Source organism: Rissa tridactyla, chromosome 15, assembly GCF_028500815.1.
Source record: "Rissa tridactyla isolate bRisTri1 chromosome 15, bRisTri1.patW.cur.20221130, whole genome shotgun sequence".
Taxonomy (NCBI): domain Eukaryota; kingdom Metazoa; phylum Chordata; class Aves; order Charadriiformes; family Laridae; genus Rissa; species Rissa tridactyla.
Window position 1 is genome coordinate 13,513,435 of NC_071480.1, and position 11,711 is coordinate 13,525,145.

An 11,711-nucleotide genomic window follows, 5' to 3' on the forward strand; every position below is an offset into this window, starting at 1 on the left:
GACATGGAGAAGCTTGCGCTTGAATTTATCAACAAGCACTTGACATCCCCATGGAGCTGTTTATTTCACTAAAATCCCACCTGTGCACTGGAGATTTTTCAGCCAAGCCCAGCTGGGAGTAAGGCCAAAGGCTGAGTAGAGCTGTGTAGGCTTTTACACCTTTCAAGAGCTCCCCTGTAATTGCAGCTTGAGATAAACCAATGCATTTGTTTCCTTTTCTTATTTTTTTCTGATCTTCTACAAGAGACAGTCACGAGATATTTGATGTGTAGTAGAAGCGGTATGTGTCTGTTCAATAAACCGAGGAAGCTAAAGAGAGACTGGGAGATGAATATCCTTACAAGGAAGACCAAAATGGTAAAGCTTTGATAGCACGGATGTGCTTTTTCATATGGCATTTCGCATCCTCTCGGGCCTTGTATCATGGCCCTGTTCCAATGTCAAATCACCTCTGAGCGTGCAGATCTTATCTCTCAGGGGTGAAACTGAGCAAATATTTAGATACATGAAATGCACATGAAGAGCTAAATAAACTGCTGATTTTCAGCTGTTGATAGCTGGAGTTTCTGCAGATGTCAAAACAATCCACCTGTGTCCTTTCCAAAGTAGGTCATTTTCTGTCATTCCATAGCAAGAATTCTCCTGCTGGCCAACCTCTGGCACAGTCTGCCTCGTGCAGTCTTTCTGGTAAAGCATCACCAAGCCCAAGGAGATACCCAAGAATTTTGCTTTCTCAAAAAAATGTTTGTTAGCTCCAAAGGGCCAGGCCTTCGTGATAGCACCTGAACTCTAACAGCCATTTTGTACTAATAGTTATGGTAGTAGAAATGCAAGATAATTTCATTAAATAGGTTTACATGGTTTTTTTTTCCCTTGAAATTTTTGTTTGTTCCTAATAGAGCAATGAGCACATAATGGGTGTTCCAATGTAAATTAGACACTACCCATATATCTAATGCTTCCTTAAGACCTGCACTGCTCATTATAATAGTTGCCAGAAAAGTCCGTACTTCTAGGAATGTCCTGTTACAGTTATTGACGATAGGACACTGCCTTTAAGAAGTAGCATAAGTGAAAATTCTGGAGTAGTATCAGTGAGGAACAGAGAAAAGTAATGTGTTGGGATAAATTAGAGACAAAAAGAAAGGAAGACACTGAAGCAGCTCACTGCCCGCGTCACTGACACAAGCTGCCCAAAATATTTCCAACCTTCTCCTTTCTGGAAAAAAAAAATGGGTTTCAATGAGCTGAAATAGTTTATGGATATCTGTGGACAATATCTGCTTTGCTTTCTACTGTTTTTCCTACTTTTCGTTCACAAAACTAAAAAATAATGAGTTAAAAACTATTCACAATCTGCGTATTACTTCTATTTTCAGCAGCAACAAGAATTATAGCTCTGTGACAACATATCAATAATTTCTTAGGGGAAAAATAAAAAGCAAAGGCAAAACATTTTGGCTGTCTTTGGCATGAGCTAGTATAGACCACGCTCAGATTCCTACTGTGGGAACAACCGTCTTGAACAAGCCGTATCTGTCTGCAGCCATCAGTATCCTCCTTGTCAAAACAAATGTGTTTATCTCTTTTGCAAACGCTCTGAAACATGCTGTAGAAGACATGTTATACACAAGACTAAAAATCCCACAAATCTGATCACTCACATTTTTACTGGAACAGAAAGGCAGGAAAATATACATCAAAAACACTTTTTGTTGAGCTGGGCTTTTTTGAGGGGGAGAAAAACAAAGCATTTGGTAGCAATTAATATGCCCCCCTACATTTGCAGTTTTAATTCCTGTGCAGATGCGTAGTGTTGTTATTCTAATAACTTCCTGTGGTGCTCCCTTTTTCTGTAAACCTCAACGCCAATTAAAATGTGATCCATCACCGAAAGCTTCCGAAACAAAGGGGAATGTCCAACTTTCTGATACAGCCATGAAAAATCCCAGTCAGTCAAAAGAAGACCCAGGAAAAAAGAAGAAAAAAAAAAAAAAGAAAAAGCATTCAAGTCTTCCCATTTCTGTAAGAAAGAGTGGAAGAAAATGTTCTTTTGTGTAAGTCTTGTAATAGAAACAGACTGAGGGATTTAGACTATATTAGGAGAGACCAGCCAGACTTCCACTTAGCGAGAAGGTTGATTAATAAACGCATCGAGCTTCTTGTGCTGAAATGACAATGTCTGGATATTCACCCTCTGGGGGAAACGTCAGGGATTGGATGGTACAAGCAGATGTATCTATGGTTTCGCAAGAAGCTGAAGCCGGCTTCCAGGCGGCAGCAAGTGAATGCCTCCCCTTCTTTGTCTGCAGTGAGGAGAGGCAATGTGGCAATTGTGCGGAGATACACAATCGTGCCGCCAATAGAGGCTCCGAGCCTTACAGTAAATAAAAGGTGGGCAGCTCGTTGGTGGTTCACCAGCTCATTAAAAAGGGCTGATTTGCTTTTTCTTTCCACCCTGAATGTTATAGCTTCCTCTGTAATGCAAATCGGCATCAAACAGAGGGCCTGAGCACTCCTGTTTGTATGCTGGACACAACTTTGCCACCGAGGATGGTTTTTTCGTGGTTCACGTTTCCAGGCAGCATCCCAACATACCCTACAGTCAACACTGAGTAGGATTTACTCGACGGGCCTAACCCTCTTAGGGGAACAGCTTCTCCTGGGAAATGCTGAGATGTCTTCTTGCCATCTCTACTTCTCTAAGACCAATGAGTCACCCTCTGGTGAAGAATACTCGGTATCTTGAGAGGCACTTGACGTCCTCCAGGTACTCACTGGCTGCTGCATCAGTGCTGTAGCTGTATAGTATGGGGTTCCCTGAGGTTCAGCTTTAAGATATATCAGCTGTAAAAATATTTTGCCAATTTTCCGGGAGGATTCTCATCAATTATGGAGATCACGGCGGAGAGAGCTCTCTCTAACACTGTAATGAAGACAAGCTTGCAGAAGACTGAATTTTTTGAAGCAAAGAGTCTGATTGAAGACTCCGCGTTCCCAACTGCCTGAACTCCCTCATATTTAGTTGCACGTACAGACACTAGGGACATGCAAGGCATAAATTTTGGGTGCATGGTATTTCTGGACTATAAAATCAGCACTTGCCTCTAAAAGAAAAGAAAAACTGTTCAGTTTCAAAGGGACCACGTTCTGATTCGCACCCAAGCTTTGTAGCTTATTCCCAACAATTTAAATCAGATGTTACGATAGAATGAATGTCGTCTTCTCTTCGTATAGCTGCTGACTACGTGCTCTGCCCCCCCCATTCAGAGCCAGGACAGTAATAAAGAGATGCAAATGGTTTGCCTTTCTCAGTGTCAAAATAAAAAAATGCCACAGCCGATTTGCAATGGACACATCTCCTCCTGAGTTCGGTCAGGAGGGGAGAGGAGGGACCGCAGGCGAAGGAAAGGAAGGTTGTTTGTTTATTTACTTATATCCCCTCCAAGCCTGTTTTCTCCAGGCAAGAATCCTTGCCAAGCCTATTTACAAAGTTCAGCCTGGGGATCGTGAGAATTGCAGCTCGCACGCAGCTCGCAGCCCGGTGCTCAGCCTTCGCCCTGCCACAGATGTGTTCTCCTTCCTTCTCTCTGCGCTGGGCCTTTAGTCCTGTTTTGGGGGAGGAGAGGCGAAGCCGAGGAGGACACAGGAAAAATACATACTAGAGAAAATATATGCTAGTGAAAGTATAGTAAAAACTTTGAGTCTTCTTTCCTACCTGTCGTTCAGACTCCATTATGATAATATATTTCTCATCCTTTAAGTATTTCTTCATGTGTGAACATTCATATAATTTACAGATTTGAATAGTAAACTCTTTCCGAGGGCCATGAGCATGAATCTGGATTAACATCTTGCCTGAAAAGCACCGGTTTTCTGGCCAGGTTACCCGTTTCCGTGTTTCACTGTCATCTTGCTGGCATCAAATTGTAGTTCATGAACCAGATCTGGAAGCAACGTAAAGTGATGCTGCTCTGAGGACCTCACAAGAAATACACCACTTAATCCTGTCTTTAAATCTGTCATATTCATGCTCATTAGCTGGTTAGCCAGGAGTGTAAGAAGCCTAAACTCTATTTCAGGAAAGCCTTTCAAATTAACGGCTTTATTTTAATGTAGTCCAGGCATGAATTATGGGAGACCAAGATCACGATCTGTTTGCAGGAAAAACAGTGTCTTTGTGATTTAAATGGACTTTTTATTGGGAAAGTTAATTTAGAAACAAGAATGGTATCCCATAATCGTACCAATGTTTTTGGATATATGCTATTCTTTCAGAGCTGGTGTAGGTTTTAATTTGAGCCGATTCATTGAGGTAGGTCCTGGGCTGTTTATCAAGGTTACAGACTTTGAAATATCTGATGACGGAAATCTTAAAAGCATCAAGGCTCCTAAGTGCTCTCAAGGATGACTTAAGTGCCTAAATATGCATGTGACTAATATGAGAGTGATGAAAGCAGTATTTCACGTTAATGATGATGATGTTAATTTTCAATATTAGACTATTATTGAAGAGTACAGTATGGCCGTTACTTATTTATACCACACTACGTCTCTGGAGAGGTTTAGGCACACACAGATTTCCTCTCGGCTGATTACAGTAGCGGAGCCCAGTCCCTTCCCAGCAGAAACCAAGCCTGAAATCCCGAGGGTCCCAGCGATGGGGATGACGCCCACTTGGCATTCATTCACAGCATGACTTCAGCAGAGGCATCAGCGCATTGTGGAGGAGATGAGACAGGGGACAATCAACAGTGTTATAAAGACAGGATACTTAGTGATTTCCCATCGTTTTTCCTACCTGATCTCTTCTTCCTAGTGAATGAAGCAGGTGCTTAGCTCCTATTTCCATCACTGACATGGACAGAAAGACAAAATAATGCAAAACCACAAACAGCAACTCCCAGATCTGATGCACTCAGCAACAACCAGCGGAAGAAACTTCAGGGAAAAATAAATTATTCCACTCTATCTTGGCAGTAGGTTTTAGAAAAGTCACATCTGACAGCTCTTACAGTACCTATATCGCCCACAAGGGCTTAAAATAATCAAACTTCATGTCTATGATCATAGAAATGCCATTGTCACAAAACAGTTATATAGAGAGAGTGCTCCTCTTTCGGCCTTACATCAAACAACATCCTCGGTCTGGACCTATAATGCTATTTTGGAGCAATCATTCAGACATGTCTTCCCCATTTTTATAATATTTTTATGTTCTGGTTGTTATAGGTAAAATACGATGGGTCTGGTCACCTTTGAGAATTATGCGGCATTTGTGTGTACAGACAGAAAAAGGAATTTAAATTCATGTTTGTCCACCTGCAATATGTTCTTTGCAGAAAGATCATGTCAGGTTCTCCGATGTCTGGCTTAGGAGATTTATGGTGCAATTACAAATCCTGGATGTATTGTGTTAGGCTGCACGACCCGGAAGTGTAATCAGCAGAAGACGAGCAAAATTCTGGCAGTTTGTGTAATATTTTTTCTCTTGCTATGCGTCAGTGTCATGCCTGTTATTCCTTTCTACAACTGCCTTCCTGGTTTTCTAAGGAAGTGCTTTATTAAACCTTCTCTCTGAGAGGAAAACGGTGGGCTTGCCTCAGTTTCTGTAATCTGTACAAGAACAGGTTGTAGTCACAAGAATCAATTTTTCACCATGCACAGGACAAGCTGAGAAAAGCAACTTCTTCCACGCAGATATCAGGGTGACTTCTAAAGCGTGTTACTTGAGGAATCATTCCAAATCCATCACATGAGACTTGTAAATAAGTCGATTTGATTTCAGAAGCTGATTGTAAGTCACTCGGGAGAAGTCAATCTCAACAATATTCATCAAAGACACACAAATACCCAAATAAAGGTAACACAAAATCTTGCCTCTTGTTTGACAAACGAGCAGAATTTCTTGTCCTAGACAGAGGAAAATGCTTCCTGCCTAAGAGATAAATCAGAGATTCAGGGATTTGCAGCAAGTCCCTTCTGAAATCCCCCCTCCCCAGTAAAAAGCAAAACCAAGGCGATTCTGGGGAGCTGTTGAATTGGCTAATTTAGCCTGGTGTATACACCATGAAAGTATAACTAACCCAGGAAAAGGCCTTGCACAGAATCCATTTACAAGCACAACGTGAGGTCAAGTTGTAAATTGTTCGCCCGGGTTTGTTTAGCACAGCCTTGATGGATCGGGAATTGCTGACGTTTTCCGCGAGGTCCGTATTTGCTCAGATGGTTCTGGCGAGGTAAGCAGCGGTTTCCATTGCAAAGGGAAAGGTTTTAAAGGGTATGGCTGCTGGGGCTTATCCGTCGGAGTGGGGAGCACAGGCACGCATGTGCTGCCTACCCCGGGAACGCTAAGTGAACCTGAAAGCCTCACAACATCTGGCTGCAGCTTGCCTTTGTTTGCTTTAGGCTTTCCATACAGACGACCACCCTGGCTGAGAGAGCAGGGATGAACAGGGCGTCTTCACGCATGGCTGGCGAGATGTTTGGGGTTTGCCTACCAGCCCTGACTTCGGGAATGGGGAGAGAGACTCCGGGTTTGGAGCTTTCGCTCACATTGTCCTTCTGAAATGAGCTCCTGGCACAGTGGGGCAGCCGTTCTCATTGCATTTCATCTCTCTAATACCTCTCTGGAGGCTCACCTCCCCTGTCCCACCCAGGGGTGCACTAAGGTTACTTAAAAACCCTTTCAGGTACCCCGTGACCTTCAGATATCAGGGTTCTCTTAGGACATCTGGTCTGGAAATGAACTTTTATTTTGCTGGAATCTGGAGGACACTGTCAGGAAGGGCCTCTCCTTGCCTTGTTTCAGGAAATCTAGTTTTGGTTGAGAAGAACAGGGAGAGTGAAATGGAGAAAAGAAAAACCCACATATGTTAAAACTAGACTGCTAAATAGCAGGCAGTTTCTGGAAGGTGGCATCTGTTCCTCTGAGATCTGATGCTGTTAGTTTCACCCTCATCTCAGGATTCGGTTCCATATAAAATTCCATAGTTTGGTAGGTTTTTGGTTTTTGTTTAAGAGAATGAAAGAGATGATGGATGGATTCTCTAGTAGCTTACTCCTCTGGGTGAACAGATAACCCAAGACGCTGCACGAATGACCTTTTAGAAGATGAAGCAGCCCGCTTTCTAGTTATAGCAACAAAAGGTGCTCTCCAGATGCTCTTTATGGCATATGAGGCAATATTTGTGAGAAATAATATCTTTTATCGCACCCTTGATACAGGTGGAGGGAAAAAAAAACACCTTTCACAGTCCACAGCATAAGCCTTCTTCAGGTATGAAACAGAAGCAGCAATTTCAAAGATCCGTACAAGGCCTCACCTACCCCAAAAAGATTCCGCCCCCCCGCCCAAATCTGTATTAGTTGGTGCTAAAGACAATACCATCTGCTCCAGCAAACCTGGCTTAGTGTGTCTCTTTGGATCATCGCAGCTGTAACCATGCCGGGACTTGTCTTCCATAGACTAATTTCTCGATCACTTTGGCATCAAGGTTACCCGGTGAAGTGCTGGGAATTTCAGCTTGCGTGGTATTAACATGTGGGTCTTCCCATTGCGCTCTTTCTGGTTCGTTTCAGACCCAGATGCGGTTTTCACGAGAATAACAACATTTTAAGCTATTTCTATTAACGTTAACGGAGCTCCCTCTTGTGGATGGAGCAAAGCCCTTGCTGTGCGCTCCCAGCTCACAGGCAGCTTTCGCTGTCCTTCAGCCGGTCGTTTGCAAGTATTTCTCGTAGCAACCGACTCGCTGATTAAAAAAAAGTTGTTTAGTTGAATTTAATCTTTACCGACTGACCATTTTTTCATAGTACGTTACAACACACAGCTTTTATTCCAATATCCTTCGGATCACTTGTAGAACTAAAATTTAACTATTGGCAATTCAGCTTTTCCCTTTCGGATGGAAAAATCGCATATTTGTTGATGACAACGGAACTGTTCTGGGGTTTAGACTGCTTGCTTTACCACACATTCACTGACACAGCTGAGCCTCAAGCTGAGACGCTTCAGAGTCTGTAGGAAGTAATCATATATTCATCATCATATTCAGCCAGAAACCTGTTTTGCTCACAGGTGAAGACCGTGACCCATCTTTACCCGTGACATTGTCCCCTGCTCCGGCCTCCATCTGACACGGTCTGTGCCAAATCCAACACGTACTTTCAACGGTGCCACGTATTGTGCAAGCTGCACTAGAGAGAAACAAAGTTCCCAGGACATATTGGAATAGAATTAAACTTTCCATCACAGAGGCTTTGTTTTAAAGCTGAAGAGACACATAACATTTTAAATTAAAGATGAATGCAAATCCCTTGGGGGTGGGAGTGGAACATGTCAAAAAGAATAGAGACAGCTTGGATCCAGGGTCAGAGGAAATCGAGCACGCCGAAGTCATCGCACCTATGCACGCCTCTTCCAGCAGCTCGAAGGACAATAAGGTTTCTTGCAAACTCTGCTGGCAAAAGGCACTTCGGAGAAGACTCCAGGTATGCCAAGCCCAAGTTCAACACATGGTGGCAGCAAGGGACTGGCTCTGGAAGGGCTGGAAATGAGCACAGGCCAGCACTGTCCTCAGCACAAGGACATGCGAAGCACAAGGTCTTCCTGAAGGAAAAAAAGTTATCTGACTTTTTTACATAAGAGATCATGGAGCAAAGAGGTTCTGTTCCGACATGTGACGCTGAAGAATGGCATCCCAGCAATGTCTCCTCTCTCGTATGCCCACAGCCCTGCAGGACCGGCTGCTTTCTTTCCTGTTTACAGTCTATCGGTCCTTGGGTGAGGTGGGGGCTAGTTTGCAGGTTGCACTGCCTTCAAACTCACCTGAGTAGCCCTGGTGTTGTACAATCAGCCCTTAGACACTCTTACACGGTCCCTGTGCCTTCTCTGTATTAAGGCTGCAAGCCCTGAAAGGATGGAAGACTCACTTATGGACGTTTAAGATGTGTCCTTGGAAGCCTTTTTTCTTGCGTGAGCATCCAAATCACAAGGCTGGATCAGCCTTTTGCACCTGCTCAGGCTCCCTGGCTCAAGGACTGCTGTATTGCTTGTTATTAATTACAACGGCTTCATCACGAAAACATAGCCCAGTGGCACGGTATTACCAGCCGTGATGCTGGTACAGATGAATCCCTGCAAGGCGGGAGGAAGGATGTAGAAGCCAATATGGGAACTATCAAACCATTATCCAGGGGCAGGGCACGGCCAGCTGCTGTGTTTGAAAAGAACAAAGTTACCGCACCTTTTTTTTTTTTTCCTTTTTTTTTTTAAAGGAAAAATCAGTAGATGATACCAATGGGAAGAATGTGAGACCAGCTCCGAGGCAGGTGTTTGAATCCCCCAGGTATGGCCATCTTATCAGCATTTCCTCTTGGCTAGCCCAGATAGCACTATGTGGCGGCTGTGGGATGCTCCCCTGGAAGAACAGCGAGTCCACGCCAGGAACTGGCACCTCAAAATAGGGTGTGATGACAGTGGGATTCATATACCCACCTCTCTGTGAGGTTCCAGCCAAAGGCTGTTTTCCTTTGATACTCAGGAGTGGTATTTACCCGTAAATGTTTAATTCCATTAAACTGTTATGGCAGAAGGGATCAGTGGAGTCAATCAGTTAAGGCAGCCCCTTCACATCATCCTCTCGAGTCTATGCACCAGGTTCACTTTACATTCCAATTTCAGCCTAAGCACGTCAGTATTTTTATATAAGTGACCTCCTTTTATAATTGCTAATTGACAATTAATGCAAAATACTTTCTGCAGCTTATACTCCAAAAATTTCCCCTTTAACCAGTCCTGCCTTACTTGTATCAACCCGCCCCTCTGGTGACAGAGGGGAAATCCCCGTTTTATTCAACACTGCTACCTGCTGTTCATTTTTCACAGTCCAGCAGTATGCGGAACTATTTCTTTCCAAGATCACCAACTGCAGTTTAGAGCCCTCCCAATAATTAATAGGTGATTCCAGTTGGCTGAGAAGAACAAATCTTCTCATTCATAAAGACAGGCAAAATGATGGCAATTCTGCAGTGGAGCCTGAAGGTTTCTGTTCTCGGGTGGTCAGTGCTACTCTCAGTGTTTCTCTGTTGGATCGCTCAGACCAGCAGGCATTTCAGATACATCCATGCCATCATGACCAGAACTGCTGAGTTTTGGTCAAGGTTTGGGGAGAAGCCTGGTGGAAAGGTGAAGGCTACGTAGAGACCACCCCATCAGCAGTGACCACCTTCCAGCCCAAGCTCAGTCACATGCATAATAAATCCGCAACGCTTCCCGATTAAGTTGATAGCTCTTTATTAACCTGTGATTTGAACGGTTTAAGCTCTCTCAGCTCATTTTGACTGACACAGGCCAGGGAGCACTTGCGTGATTAGCCAGGATGGATCAAAAGCAGACCTCTGAGGACGGAGGATCAAGGACAGGAGATGAGCCAGGGGCTGATATGGCGCAGGAGAGGACACGTGGCCATAGCAAACAGAGCAGACACCTTTGGCTTAGTGTGGGATTGAGGGCTTCAGTCTCACATGGCCATCACCCAAGATCCCTTTCAGCCACCAAAAACCCAAGGCCATCTCCTGCCTGCCCTCCACGAGGGCACAACATCCTTAAGACCAAGTGCTGTGCCCCTGTCAGCTGTCACACGAGAGAGCTCGAGGCAGCCCTGGCAAAAGGTCACTTGATAAATATGTTTTTCTATGCTGTTTCCAGGACACAGCCCAGGCACCTTTTGAAGTCAGTGCTTTGGCATGTGCTCCACCGGTCCTTAAGGAGTTGGGTTACCCGAAGCCTCGGTTGCTCCTCCGAGAGCGCTGCCAAGCTGAAACGGAGCACCCCGACCCCAGCTCCTCACCGTCCCATGATGAGCGAGACAGGTGGTAGATGACGGGAGATACGAGTGCCCATCAGGCGGCCCAGAGCACGTCAAGCGCGTTTCACAGCCCCCTGATTAAGGTTAACGAGTACCTGCCAGTTTCAGACCAGGAATCTGCTGCCACAAAAAAAATACCAAAGCCCTCCTTTTATTTCTGATGGTAAGGGCTGGCTGACGGCCATCCGAGGGAGGTGGAAGCAGTTCAGTAAATGAGGAAGACAGATCTATGCACCACCCAGTTACCTAATGGAAACAAGTGAACAAGCAACTGATCTCTGATTAACGCGCTCATTAGCTCACAGAAAGGACAACCAAGAGCCAGACAGATTTAAATTTTGTCCGAACACCATCTGTGTCCAAACACCAGACCATTTGTCTGACTTCCTCCAATTCTGATAATCGTTTGGGAGGTGCCAGCTAAATATGAAGCATCTGACCGTGCAAGCAATGGTGGTTGGCTGTTTGGCCCCTGATTTTACTGGGCACAAAATGGGACAGTCTTGGGTGAGATTTTATTTATTCTAATGAACAAAGGAAAACCAAGCTCACTTTAGCATCTGGTATAAATATCCACGGCATGAGCTTCTGTTGTACAACGGTTTCTAGAAATCTGGGAAGTCACGTGATTATTTCAGATTTATCACACTAAGACAAAAATAATTATCCCAATAATGACCTAACTGAACTGATATTTCTTTCTTTCTTTTTTTCTTTTTTTTTTTTTTTTAAATATAGCATGAGCCTCAAAACCCTTGGATTTAAAGACCTTGTTTACAGGGGTATTTCAGGCACAACATCTGTTAGTCATGGGTAAGCATGTCCCTTTGCATGTATTAC